The sequence below is a fragment of the Heterocephalus glaber genome, unplaced genomic scaffold (genome assembly GCF_053883595.1).
Source record: "Heterocephalus glaber isolate CG9 unplaced genomic scaffold, H.glaber_assembly_v1.0 deba00001662, whole genome shotgun sequence".
Classification (NCBI taxonomy): domain Eukaryota; kingdom Metazoa; phylum Chordata; class Mammalia; order Rodentia; family Bathyergidae; genus Heterocephalus; species Heterocephalus glaber.
Window position 1 is genome coordinate 12,078,371 of NW_028258403.1, and position 14,913 is coordinate 12,093,283.

A 14,913-nucleotide genomic window follows, 5' to 3' on the forward strand; every position below is an offset into this window, starting at 1 on the left:
AAAAAAAAAAGAAAGAAAGAAAGAAAAAGAAAATAAAAAAGAGAGAAAAACAAAGAAAAAATTTAAGAGATGAAGAAAAACCCTCTATGTACCAAGAGGCTTAAGAGACATATCAAAGAATTATAATGTAGACCTTTTGATTCAGGAAATGACCCACTGAAAAACAAAATTTAGAGAGAAGGGGGCTTCCAGGCTGCTGTTCCACCGCTCCCAGCCCAGAGTTAGGGGATTCCGGGCCACCGATCCACTGCTCCCAGTGCAGAGGAGGTGAGCCATGCAGGCACCAACAGCACCCCCCCACACCCACTGAACTGAGAAGACACATAAACAAGTCTCAAAACCAGATATCAAGATCACCTACAGCAACCCCAAAGGGAAACGAGATGGAACACTTTGATACTCAACCACCTGGACTCCCAGAACTAGCAACAAAGGATGATCTGGAAAAAATGAAATCAGAAATAATTTCTCAGATAACAGCACAGATTGTGCCCACAGTGCAAGACATGATTAATAAATCTAGAGAGGACACAGATAAAAAAAAATAGAGGAGCTGAGGAACATAATGAAATCCCAACATAGGAAACAAATGGAATCCATAAAACAGATACAAACAGATTTCCAAGAGATTAAAAATTCCATTGAAAGTCTACACAACAGAGTGAGCCAATGTGAGGACAGAATTTCAGATATAGAAGATAAGATTGCAATTAGTGACCAGGAAAAGAAAAATTGCTTCAAAATTGTAAGGGACCACAAGAAATCAATCCAGCACCTGCCAGACAATGCAAAGAAGAATAACATAAGACTGATTGGAGTCAATGAAGAAACAGGAGAGAGTGCAGATGACATCAAAAAACTGTTCACAGAAGTGATGGCAGAAAACTTCCCAAGGAGGGGAAAAGAACTTGACATATAGATAAGGGAGGCATATAGGACTGCAACTAGCCTTGATCAAAAAAAATCTACACAAAGGCATATAATTGTTAAGATTCCAGAAACCCAACAGAAGAACAAAGTTCTACAAGCAGTGAGAGAAAAGAAACAAATCACATACAAAGGAAAGCCCATCAGAATCACAGCAGACTTCTCAACACTAACCCTCAAGGCAAGAAGAGCTTGGAGTGATGTATTTCAAGGCCTAAAAGGAAACGGCCTCCAACCCAGATTGATGTACCCTGCAAAACTATCTTTCAAAATTGATGGAGAAATAAGATACTTTCATGACAAAGACCACCTTAGGAACCTCATGAATACCAAACCAGCACTCCAAAAAAATTTTTGATGCTATCCTAGGAACAGGCAATGAGGATCACAACCCCAGGAAGCCCAGCAGAATGAATCCATTGGGTGTGACAAGAAATTAAATGTAAAAGGGGAGAATCCAACAAACAGAAAAAGTCATGACAATGATAACTCAATATGTATCAGTTATAACCATCAATGTTAATGGTCTCAACTCACCAATCAAAAAAAATAGACTGGCAGAATAGGTCAAGAAGCAAGATCCAACAATATGCTGCATACAAGAAACACACTTAATTCAAAAAGAAACTCATAGACTGAAAGTTAAAGGGTGGAAAACAATATGCCATGCAACAGGAATCCGAAAAAAGGAGGAGTAGCTATCCTCTTTGTAGGCCAAATGGATTTCAAACCCACAATGATTAAGAGAGACAAAGAAGGACACTACATCCTTGTAAAGGGAACAATCCAACAGGAAGAGATGACAGTGGTAAATATCTATGCACCAAACACTAGTGCACCCAATTATACAAAACAAATACTGACATGAAAAATCATATATGCACTAATACAATAGTAGTGGGGGACCTCAATATCCCATTGTCACACAAATAGATCAACTAGACAAAAAAACAAGCAACGAAATACTAGAACTCAATTAAAATCGTGAACAAATGAACTTAACAGATGTTTACAGAGTGTTCCACTCCACAAAATCAGAATACACATTCTTTTCAGCTGCACACAGGTCGTTCTCCAAAACAGACAACATACTCACACATAGAACATGTTTAAGTAAGTGAAAAGGAATTAAAGTTATCCACTGTGTATTATCAGACCATAGTGAGATGAAATTGGAGATCCATAGCAAAAGAAACTCAAAAAATTTCATAAACAAGTGGAAATTGAACAACATACTTCTGAATAACCAATGGGTCACAGAGGAAATTAAAGAAGAAATCAGACAGTTCCTTCAATTAAATGACAAAGACAATACAACATATCGGAATCCATGGGACACAATGAAAGCAGTCTTATGAGGGAAGTTCACAGTAGTGAATACGCATATTAGTAAAACAGAGTGACCCTAATTAAACAACCTGATGCTGAACCTCAAGCTTCTAGAAAAAGAAGAGCAGGAAAAACCCAAGCTCATACAAGGGAGGAAATTATAAAGATCAGAGCAGAAATCAATGCAATGGAGACTAAGGGAATGATACAAAAAAAATCAATGAAGCCAAGAGTTGGCTCTTCGAAAGAATAAACAAAATTGACAAACCCTTAGCCAACCTTATCAGAAAAAGGAAAGGCCCAAATACATGCAATAAGGAATGAAAAGGGTGAAATGACAACAGACCCAGCAGAAATCCAGAGGATCATCAATACCTAATTCCAGAACCTATACGCTAATAAGAAGGAAAACACAGAAGAAATGGACAGATTCCTAAACATGTATGAATTACCAAAGTTGAATGAAGAAGACCCAAAAATTCTAAACAACCCAATATCAACCAATGAAATTGAAAATGTAATTAAAAATTTACCAACCAAGAAAAGCCCGGGTCCTGATGGCTTCACCACTGAACTCTACAAGACATTTAGAGAGGAACTACTGCCATTACTGTTTAAACTCTTCAATGAAATTGAAAGGGAAGCAATACTCCCAAATTCATTCCTGGAAGCAAACATCACCTTGATCCCCAAAGCAGAGAAAGACCCAACTGAAACAGAGAACTATAGGCCAATCTCACTAATGAACATAGATGCAAAAATGCTTAATAAGATACTGGCAAACAGAATGCAGAAGATCATCAAGAAGATCATACACCCTGACCAAGTGGGATTCATCCCAGGGATGCAGGGAGGGTTTAACATACACAAATCAATCAGTGTAATACACTATATCAATAGAGCCAAGGACAAATCCATATGATTATCTCCACAGATGCAGAAAAAGCATTTGACAAAATCCAACATGCAGGCCGGGGATTTAGCTCAGTGGTTTTGCCGCCTGCTGAACAAGCGCAAGGACCTGAGTTCGATCCCTGGTACCAAAAACAACAACAACAACAACAAAAATCCAACACACATTTATGATAAAAACCCTACAAAAAATTGGAATAGATGGTCTCTACCTCAATCTGATAGAAACCATCTATGAAAAACAGCCAATATGATACTAAATGGTCAAAAAATGAAATCCTTCACACTCAAATCAGGAACAAGACAAGGATGTCCACTATCACCACTCCTGTTCAATAAAGTTTTGGAAACATTAGCCATGGCAATTAGACAAGAGAAAGAAATAAAAGGAATAAAGATAGGAAATGAAGAAGTCAAACTGTCATTATTTGCAGATGACATGATCCTCTATATAGAAGACTCCAAGAATGCCACCAAAGGCCTTTAGGCTTAATAACCAAATTTAGTACAGTAGCTGGATACAAGGTCAACACACAAAAATTAATAGCTTTCCTCTACACAAAAAACAGGCTCACTGAGACAGAAATAGGGCAAACAATTCCTTTCACAATAGCATTCAAAAAACTGAAATACCTAGGAACAACCTAACAAAAGAAATCAAAGACCTTTTCTCTGAAAACTATAGCACTCTGAAAAGAGAGATTAAAGATGATATCAGAAAATGGAAAGACATCCCTTGCTTCTGGGTAGAAAGAATCAACATAGCGAAAATGGCCACACTTCCAAAACCGCTATATAGATTCAATGCAATCCCAATTGAAATCCCAGCCCCATACTTCACAGACCTTGAGAAAACAATCCAAAAATTCATTTGGAACAAGAAGAGACCCAGAATAGCAAAAGCAATTCTAGGTAACAGAGATATGGCAGGGGGTACCACAACCCCCAACTTGAAACTATACTACAGAGCTACTGTGATAAAAACAGCATGGTACTGGCAAAGAAACAGACCTGAAGACCAGTGGAACAGATTAGAAGATGCAGAAACAACTCCAGACACACTCAGCCACCTTATCTTTGACAAAGGAGCCAAACACCCTCACTGGAGGAAAGATAGCCTCTTTAATAAATGGTGCTGAAAAAATTGGGTTTCAACTTTTCAAAGATTAAAACTAGACCTATATCTCTCACCATGCACTAAACTAAAATCGAAATGGATTAAGGATCTAAATATTAAAATAGAAATGCTAAATTGCCTGGAACAGAGGTTAGGTAGAACTCTTGAAGACATTGGGGTAGGAAAAGATTTTACGAACAAAACCTCAGTTGCCCGTGAACTAGCACAAACAATCAACAAGTGAGATCTCTTCTTATTAAAAAGCTTCTGCACAGCAAGAGAAACCACCAGCAGTGTGAAGAGACAACCCATAATGTGGGAAAAAAATCTTCACCTGCCATTCCTCAGACAAAGGTCTACTATCTTGAATCTATAAAGAACTTTAAAAAATCAGACCTCCCAAATTTAAAGACCCAATCCAAAAATGGGCATCTGAAATGACAGACATTTCTCAGACAAAGAAGTAGAAATAGCAAATAAACATATGAAAAAATGTTCAACATCACTGATCATTTGAGAGATGCAAATGAAAACAATGCTGAGATTCCACCTCACCCCAGAAAGAATGGCTGCTATCATGAAATCAACCAATAACAAATGTTGGTGGGGCTGTGGGGAAAAAGGAACCCTTCTACTGTTGGTGGCAGTGCAGACTGGTGCAACCACTGTGAAAATCAGTATGGAGATACCTCAAAGAACTAGGACTGGAAGTCCCATTTGACCCAGCTATTCCCCTGCTGAGTATCTTCCCAAAAGAGTTAAAAGAATCATACCACAGTGATATATGTGTACACACGTTCATGGCAGCACGATTTGTACTAGCTAAAAGTTGGAAGCAGCTCAAATGCCCATCAACTGGAGACTGGATCAAGAAAACGTGGGGATTTTTTATAAAATAGAGTACTACTCGGCCATCAAAAATGAGAAATGAGAGACATTTATAGCTAAGTGGATGCACATTGAGGCAATACTCGTAAGTGAAATAAATAGGACACACATGTGTAAATACCGAATAGTTTCTCTAGTGTGAGAAACTGAAAGTGTAAATAAGGACTAAAAGGTATAATAGATAATGTGAAATAGGAAGAAAAGGGGCAAAGGGGAAGGGGAAGTGGGAAGGGTAGGCAAAAGGAAAGAAGGGAAGGAAATTAATATGAGAAAATGAAAAACTGGAAACAAAGTCTTTGTAAATAGGGAGGGATGAAGGGGCGGAAGGGAGGGCAGGGGAAGGGGAAATAATAACCAAGAGAGATTATGTAAAGATGCAAATTTCCAATGACTAATGTCATTATATTGTATACCTAAAATGTACCAGTAAAATAAAATTTAAAAGTTAGAGTAAAAAACAAAAAGGTCTAGAGGGGTAGGGGAAGTAGGAGGGGTAGGGGAAAGGAAAGAAGGGAAAAGAAAAAATATGAGGTAAGGAAAAACATGGAAACAAAGTCTTTGTAACTAGGGAAGGGTGGAGGGGGTGAAGGGAGGGCAGGGGAATGGGGAAAAATAAGAACTAAGATACATCATGTAAAGGTACAAGATCTCAATGATGAATGTAACTGTATTGTATACCTAAAATGTACCAATAAACTTAATGGAAAAAAATTTTTAAACCTGGCCATGGTGGCATACTCCAGCTACTCAAGAGGCTGAGGCAGAAGGATCACTTGGGCCCCAGAGATCAAAACCAGCTTGGGCATGGGCCAGGGATCTAGGTCAGTGGTTCTGCCACCTGTCTCGCAGGCGCAAGGACCCGAGTTCAGTCCTTGGAACCAAAAAAAAAAAAAAAATCAGCCTGGGCAAAGTAGTGAGATCTCCCCATCTCAAAAAATGTGAACAAACAAGATACAGTTGAATACCTCCATGACTTAGGCATGTAATAAAATTTGCATGTTCTTTTACCTGTTTAAGAAAAAAATAAGCTAGACATGGCTGCACACACCTGTAATCCCAGCTACTCTGGACACTGAGGCCAGGAGTGTGTGACAAATTCGAGGCCACCCTGGTGAAGTTAGTGAGACCTCCGCCTCAAAAATAAACAAAAAAAAATTTATAAGACAGGTGCTGGGCATGGTGGCGCACATCTGTAATCTCGGCACTGGGAACACTGAAGCAGAAGGACCACCCTGAGTTCGAGGCCAGCCTGGGCTACACAGTGAGCTCAAGGCCAACCTGAACTACATGGCGAGACCCTGTCTCAGAAAAAAAAAGACAATTAAAGCAATGCAAACTTTGAATGACTATGATATTGAGGAATTGGGTTTTTTAAAGATATAATTGTAATATGGTTTTATAAGAAAAAAGAGTTCTTATCTTAGAGAAAGATCTTTATAAAGATGAAATTTTCTGGAATTCCTTCAAAGTAATCAGTACAGAGTATAGGCATAAAAGAAACAAAAATGGCTAAATAATCCTTGTTTCATGTTCAATGATAAATAAAAAGGAGTTTACTGTATGATTTTTGTCTACTTTGGGTATGTTTGAAAATTTATATAACAAAATATTTTCATTGTTAAAGAAAAGGAAGAAATCTAAAACCCAAAATGCAACTCTGGGGGCCTAATGCATAATCAATTAGTTTTGCCCATATAACAAACAGCTTTACTACAATTAAAAAATTGTTGATTGAAGCCAGCCATGGTGGTGCATGACTATAATCCCAGCACTCAGGAAGCTGAGGCAGGAGGATCACTACAAGTTCACAGCCTAGGCTACATAGTGAGTTTAAACCCAGCCTGAAGTACATAGCAAAACTCTGTCTCAAAGAAAAGAAAAACAAAAACAAAAACTGTTAATCTAGGATTGTGGGTGTGGCTCTAGTACAGCACATTCTCAGGTTCATGAGGCCCTAGTTAGTTGCCCAAAGCCACAACCCACCCCCCACTATTGATTGTAAATAGTTCAATCTAAAAGACCAGCTGAAATTTGTGCTTCTCTTCCACCATCTATGAAAATGATTTGTAGAACCAATTAATGTCCACAACTGTGGCTTTTCTAGGCACTATAAACTGAGCTAATCTCATTGCTATACTTAGCACATTACTATTGAAGATGTTCTTTAGTGTGAAATGTTGGCTAAGCAATTTCAGTAAATTTTATTTTATTTTAAAATTTGTATAGTTGGGGATTTTAAAATTTGTATGGTTCCACTGTCTGCCTCGAAAGCACAGGGTCCCGAGTTCAATCCCTAGTACCAAAAAGTAAATAAATAAAATAAAATTTGTATAAATATTGGTCAAATGTTCACTCATGTTCTGTACTATCAAGGGAAATGGCCAAATGAAAATATTTGTTTTCTTCAAAACTCTTGTTGAAGTCATTGACATTTACATTGCCTTGAGCACTTTATGTTTCTAATACTGCAGTTCTTTTCATAAGTCAGTTCCAGAAAAATAATTTGTCTTCCCTGAGGAGGCTAAACCCCTTTAATCATGCAGTAAATAGTATAATGAATTTTCTTTTTTACCTACTCTTCCAGGAAACTCAAAGCTAAATTTAATTAATACTTTTTAGATACCTTCTCCCTTTTACATTCTTTAAATATTAAAAAATATGAGCCATTTATGATAAAAAATGTATACTTTTAGAATTAGGAATAATATGTCATTAATTCTAAAATACACATTTTATGCACATTTTAACACCTCTGAAATTGTGATGCAGCTTATAACACCATAGTTTTCCCAAAAGCATTTTTTTCTTATTTAAAATTACACTAAAAGCCATACATGATGATGTATGCCTATAATCTCAGCACTTTTGGAGACTGAGGCAAGAGGATAGAAAGTTCAAGCCCAGCCTAGATAACTTAGCAACTTGGCATGACCCTGTCTCACAATAAAAAGGACTGGAGAAGTTGCTCAGTGTGAAGATCCTATGTTTAATCCCCAGTACAACACAAAAATATTATTTTAATAATTGTGTGTCTTATATTTTATGGCAGGCTATATTTGACAAAATATTAAAATGTGTTCCATGATTATCTTGAAAATAATATTACAGAAGAGTAAAACTGGAAACTAGAGCTGGAATTAATCCTTATTAAACATTATATTTAAATATATATATGTACACATATATATTTCAAAAGAACTATTTCTCATGTCCATACGTTTTAAAAATAATGTACAATGAAGGAATTGGCTTTTTCTATATAATTATTGGGAAACATTTTGTATTCAGTTTATAACCTTTGTTTCAAATGAAAATGTTAAAAAATGTTATGTAAGCCTCACATTTTTCACAATATCATCGATACATAATTCCCAAGGGCCCTGTATACAAGATATTTCAGCTCCTAAAAGCTCAATGTGAGACAGCTTATTGGATCAATGACTTCAGATAACCACTACTGTCACTACCAGTTGACCACCACACCATAAATTAACCCCATCTCTTAGGAAGAATGAATAGTCTCATAGTATGAATATTAGAAAAATTATTTCTACAGCAATTCTTAAAGGGTTGCAATCAGCACTAATTTCTACATACCTTATAATCAACAGAATCTTACATTAGGCTTTTGCTCTATATAAATTTGTTTTAGAAATTATTTGACCTGAATGTTAAAAATACGAGCAGAATCTGCTGCATTTGTGTTTAAAACACAGGATAATAATGTTATTTTTATTATGTTAACCTACAAATTATATGTTTCTCCCAAAGATGCACCAATTTCATAGAACTTAAGGCCACACATGCCTGGAAGATTTCATTAGCCATTCCCCACTCAAGGATATTTGGGATTTTTTTGTTTTATTTTTAATTTTTCCATATTCCTACAGTGCTTGTCATTTCCACCATCTGGCATTTATTCACACTTTTGGGTGGCTTTGTTTGATGCTTATGACGGAAAACACAGTATAATCTGGTGGTTAGGGCATGGGCTATAGACACATAAATCTGAATCCTTCTACTTTCTAGGACTATGTATTAGTTACTTTTTCATTGCTGGGACAAAATACCTGACACCTGCAACTTAAAGCAGGAGGGATTTATTTGGCTCACAGTTTCAAAGGATTCAGTCCATAGTTGGGTTGTTTCAAGGCAGAAATGGCATGATAGATGTGCCTGGCAGAGGAAAACTGCTCAACCAATGGAATCCAGGAAGCAGAGAGAGAGCAAAAGCCACAGCAAGAGATATGTCCTCTAAAGTCATGTCCTCAGTGATCCACCTCCTCCAATTGGGCCCCACCTCCTAACTGCACATTTAACTAGGAGTTCATCAGTGGACTAGTCCACTGATGAGTACAGAACCCCTCATGATCCAGTCACCTTCCAAAAGCCCTACCTCTTGTCCACAACAATGTGTACAATGTTTTAGGGTACAAAGTAGATAAACAATGTATTAGTTCATTTTTTGTTACTAGAAAGAAAAACCTGAAGTGGGATAAAGAAAAAGGTTTTATTTAGCTCACAGTTCTGGATCCTGAAAGTCCAAACAGCATAGTATAGGCTCTGTTATGGGCCCCTCTCAGTTGGGTCACCTTAGGGTAGGAGGCATGGCAGGCAGGAGAGATCACATTGCAAGACTGGAAGCCAGTGGAGGTCTGGGTTCTACACTCCCTTTCAGGGACACAACCCTAATGACCTAGGTACCTCCCACAAGGCCCCACCTCTTAAAGGCTCCATTAGCTCTCACACTGCCAGACTGAGGACTAAGCCCGCCAACACCTGAAACACTCTCAAACTATCCAAATCACTGTACTCAGTTACTTTTTTAGAAAAGTATCCTCTTGATATGATGTGATCTTACTCCCCAAAACACAATAACCTCAAATTATGAGAAAAACATCAAGCAAATCCCAATTGAGGAAATACCAAGCCAGTATACTTCAAAATTGTCAAGCTCATCAAAAACAAGGAGAATCTAAGAAAGTGCCACAGCCAAGAGAGCCTAAGCAGATCTGATGACTATATCTAATGAGGTATTTTGATGACTAAATATAATGTGGTGTTGTGGATGAGGTCCTAGAACAGAAAAAAGAATTGGTGGAAGCCAAGGAAATTTGAATAAAGTATGGATTCTAGTTAATAAATGTATCAACATTGGTTCATTAATTGTGACAACTTAAACATACTAATGTAACATGTTAATAATAGGGGAAACTGAGCATGGGGCATACAAGAACTCTCGGTACTATCAATTTTTCTGTAAACCTAAAATAAAAAGTTTAAAAAAGGTACAAATTAGAAAATGGCAAGACAGAATGGGACTTATTCATTTAATGAACAAATATTTTTTAAATATCTGTGTGCTTGACATTCTTTTTTTCCTTTTTGTGATGTGGGATTCAAACTCAGGGCCTCACTCATGCTAGGCAAGTGTTATACCACTGAGCTACCCCCACAGTCCCCCAAGGAACCATTTTATGTTGATGTAATTCTTTTTTGTCCTTTGGTGCTGGAGCTTGATCCCAGAATCTTGCACAAGCTAAGCAAGTGCCCCATCACTGAACTACCCATTCAGCCCCCTTGACACTTTTCTGAGGACTCAGGGTAGAGCAATGCACAAGGGGAAGAAAGATCCTTCCCTTGAGGACCATGTATGGAATGTGTTGATCTGACAGAGCTAATCTGTGTTCCCTGTCGCAGTGCCCTCCCTTACCAAGGAAGTCCAAGTGGTATTCCAGTGACAATGTGACCTCATTATTTCTTGTTAAATGAGGGACAGACAAGATCCAAGCCATTGCTAGCAGTAAGGGGTGAATAAAAAGAGACTTTGCATAAGAAGTGGGTGCTTGAACAGCTGGGAGCCAAGTGGCATAGCCAGTATGCAGTTCCTAGTGCACCTCCTGACCCCTGGAAGACAACACAGCCCCTATAACCTAATGTTTGCTCAGGGAGCATACATAGGCCCAGGCACAGAGGGTAGCCAGGGGAAAGGTCCTTCCAATTGCTTGGTCTGTTTCACTTTACAGGATAGGACACTGAGGCTTGGTGGTCACAGTGCTGTGGGATTTTCATGTAGAGAGACTGGACACCAAGGCCCTTTCCCAGGAAGCAGCTTTATTCCTGCCAGGACTGACAGCAGATTCACATCCAAAGGCTGAGTGCCGAACATGGCGTCCTTGCACCCTTTCACACAATTCTTGTGTCTTTGTCTCCTATATGGGCATACACTAACATTTTACAGTGTGGTTGGGTATACACTAACATTCTATAGTCTGGTTGGGAATAATTTGTTACAGAGTTACCTCAGAACTACACAGAGGCTGATATCACTACATGGTAAAAAGCTCCCCCCCACCCCAGACATGGAGAGTGGCCCTTCCACAACAGTGCCATCTTTGAATCTAATTTTTTGAATTTTTTTCCCCAGGTGCAAGGGATTTAACCCATGGTCTTGTGCATGGTAGGCAAGTGCTCCACCACTGAGCTACATCCCAAGCCCCTAAATTAACTTTAAAAATTTTATTCCTCAGAGGCTGTGGATATTTATTCTGAGGCTAGACATCAGCAAAAACTGAAAGTTTATACTTATAGCCCCAGCTACTCAGGAGGCTGAGGCAGGAAGATTGCAAGTTTGAGTCAGCCTGAACAATGTAGCAAGGCCCTGTCTCAAAATAAAAATGGCGGGGGATGTACCTCAGTGCAAGGCTCGAGGCTCAATTGTCAGTACTGCTGAAAAAAAAAGAAAAAAATGAAAGGCTAGATGTGCATACTTGCTTTGAATAAGATATTAACAATGGAAAAGAACCAGAAAAGGTAGTTATACAATAAATACGACTGTGGATTCAATAACAGGTGATAAGAGTTCACAAGCTGATTTTGCTCCGTATAATTAATTATAGAAACTTCTGGGATGCTACAAGATAACTAAGGTGGCCTTAAGGTCACCATAACTAAAATCAAGTGACTATGTTTTGCATACGCATTAGCTAAGTAACAATTTACAAGAGTGCAAGTGGTATAAGGGATGGGGCAGGGCTGATACTCCTTTGAAGACTAAAAGACAGGGCTGGGGATTTAGCTCAGTGGTTCTGCCGCCTGCAATCCCCAGCACCAAAAAAAAAAGGCAAATAACAAAAATTTAAAATCTTCAGGGTAATGCCAGACTCAATTCTTAGGTAAAAACAGAGCAAAGAGTTCCTGTAAACTTCGAGCTTGACTTAAACCAAATACAAGCAGATAACCATGCTATTCCTGAGAAACTCTTTTAGGGGTATTAGCAGCATCCTGAAGCCTAGAGATGCACCTACGATATCAATTTTAGAGCCAGCTTATTCCCCAACAATGTCGATAATTCTACACAAAGTCAGGAATGTAACCAGAGAACACACTCAAAGAAAATTACTTTTGAAATTGAGTTTGCAATCCTTCCTTTAGGCATTTTTTTAAACCAACCACCAGGGCAGAAGATGCCTTCGTTTTACAGGGGGAACACCGTAAGCACACTGAAGGTGAAATTTTAATGAGAAGATAATGAAAGATGAATGAGAAATTAGATTTATTAGCTTAACCTCTAACATTGAGCTAAATTTTATGTATGCTGGAGAGGAGAATCACCTGGATAGCTTTAAAAATTCCTACTGCTCTGGCTCCGTCCCAGGGCAATCACAGGACTTTCCAATCTCAGGGATGGGACCTGGGCATCAGCACTTTTTAAGGCACCCAGGGTGGTTCCAATGTGCAGCCCAGTTAAGAACGAACTGCTCTATAGGGAGTTAGTCTCAGTTTTGAATATCAAATACTCTTAATGAAAGCAGAATAAACTAAACAGGCAACCTAGGAGTAAATACCCTGAAATGTCACCCAATTGGATACAAAACTCTGTGATTTTAACAATTTTTTCTTTTCCAGTCAAATGCACCCAGCTGTGACTTTCCTGTCTCCAGACATTTCCAAAGCAGAGGCAATAACTTCCTAAATTAAGATTTCTCCATATACTTGTGGTGAGCTTGAGATACAAACTGAGAAAAAAAAAAATCTCATCTCCACTCCTCCAGCCTCCTTGGTTGGCCTTTCCAGAAGAGAAAACAAATAAAGACTAACTTCTCTTAAATGTTTCAAAACAAAATAATTAAAATGACTTTTTGGGTAAACAACCATGAAACTCCATGAGCTATTTCCTTTATTTTTTAATAGTCACAGACTCAGGGTCTATCATGGAAATAGCTGCATTCTTTTGCCTCTGCCAAATCACTCAGTGAAATTACATTACAGGAGGGCTGCCTGTGACCCATGGTGTGTGGGAGTTCTGAATGGCAAGTACCTCTTTGGCCATTTGGGCACCTGCCTGCTGAGCTGTGGAGAGGTGGCTTTTTCCAGTTTGCGAAGTCTCCTGAGCTATACAGGACAATTTGCCCAGCCTACCTGGAAGAGATTATCTAAACCTGATTGAGGACATTCAATAAACAATAATGAAAAAGACAGCTTTAATTGTCCTCAAGCCTGAAATTCTCCCTGAAGCTTGAAATACAAGGGGGTAGTGGCCAGATTACTGGATTTCTAAGAAAAGAGTGACTCTCTCTAGTACCACATTTAAAGCAATCATGAAAAGAAGCATCAAAAATGATCCAGATCACGAATGTCTCTTTCCTTCAGAAGACATTCAGGTAGTCAGAGGAATGAAAATATTCCCCAGCTGCCTGGTGAAAATAGTGATTCATTCTAATCAAGAAAATGGTTGCAATCCTACTACACTGTTTTGCTTCCAAGTGGTAGTGACGTGTTTCTCAATATAAAAAAAAGGAATAGCATTCAGCAACACAAAGGAGGTACTCATATATACTACAGAGTGGATGAGCCTCAAAAACAGACTTACTGAAAGATGCCCCACAGTATGATTCCATTTATAAGAAATCCAGAAGGCAAGTCCATAGGGAGAAGCAGTAGGGCAGTGGTTAGGACTGAGAGTGTGCAAAGAGATTGCAGAAAGGATCATTTTGAGAGTGCTAGAAATGTTCTAAACCTGGATTATGAGGGTTACACAACTATATATACTAAAAAAGCATTGAATTATATTCTTAAAATGGATGAATTTGTAATACATAAACTATATTTGGAAACCTATTTGGAAAAAAAAAAGATATTGTACCAGGAAGTTCATGGTTGTCCCTATCTGGGGCTGGTAGCTACCATACCAATTCATTTGCCTCATGAATTCTGCTTTCTCTTTTTGTCTACATATGTATATATTTTGGTACCAGGGATCGAACTCGGGACCTTGTGCTTGTGAGGCAGGTGGCAGAACCACTGAGCTAAATGCCTGGCCCTCTTTTTGTCTACCTATAAATGCTATAATTGGGGTGGGGCTGGAGGCTATCACACATTAAGAATCCAAGAATGTGTGCAACCACCACAGACACCAGGTCTGGGAACCTGAAAGGGCAATCAGGTATAAATAAATGGTTCTTGGTCTACTGGAGGCGTGGCTGTGCCCATTACCGTAGATGTAGTCCGCCTGGGGCAACGGACCGCCAGCAGAGACGAAGTCGAAGTCTGAACCCCCAACAAATAGCCAGGCGCTGGGCAGACTTTCTAGCGAACAGAGGGCACGCGTTTGGCAAATCCAGGTTTGTTGCGCTTTAGGAGTTGGAATTCATCCCAGCAGAGCAGGAGGTTGGGAAGTTTTGAGGACCTGGTAGCTCTCCTGCGGACCCTGCGCTGCTCAGCTGCCTTGGTCCAGCTGA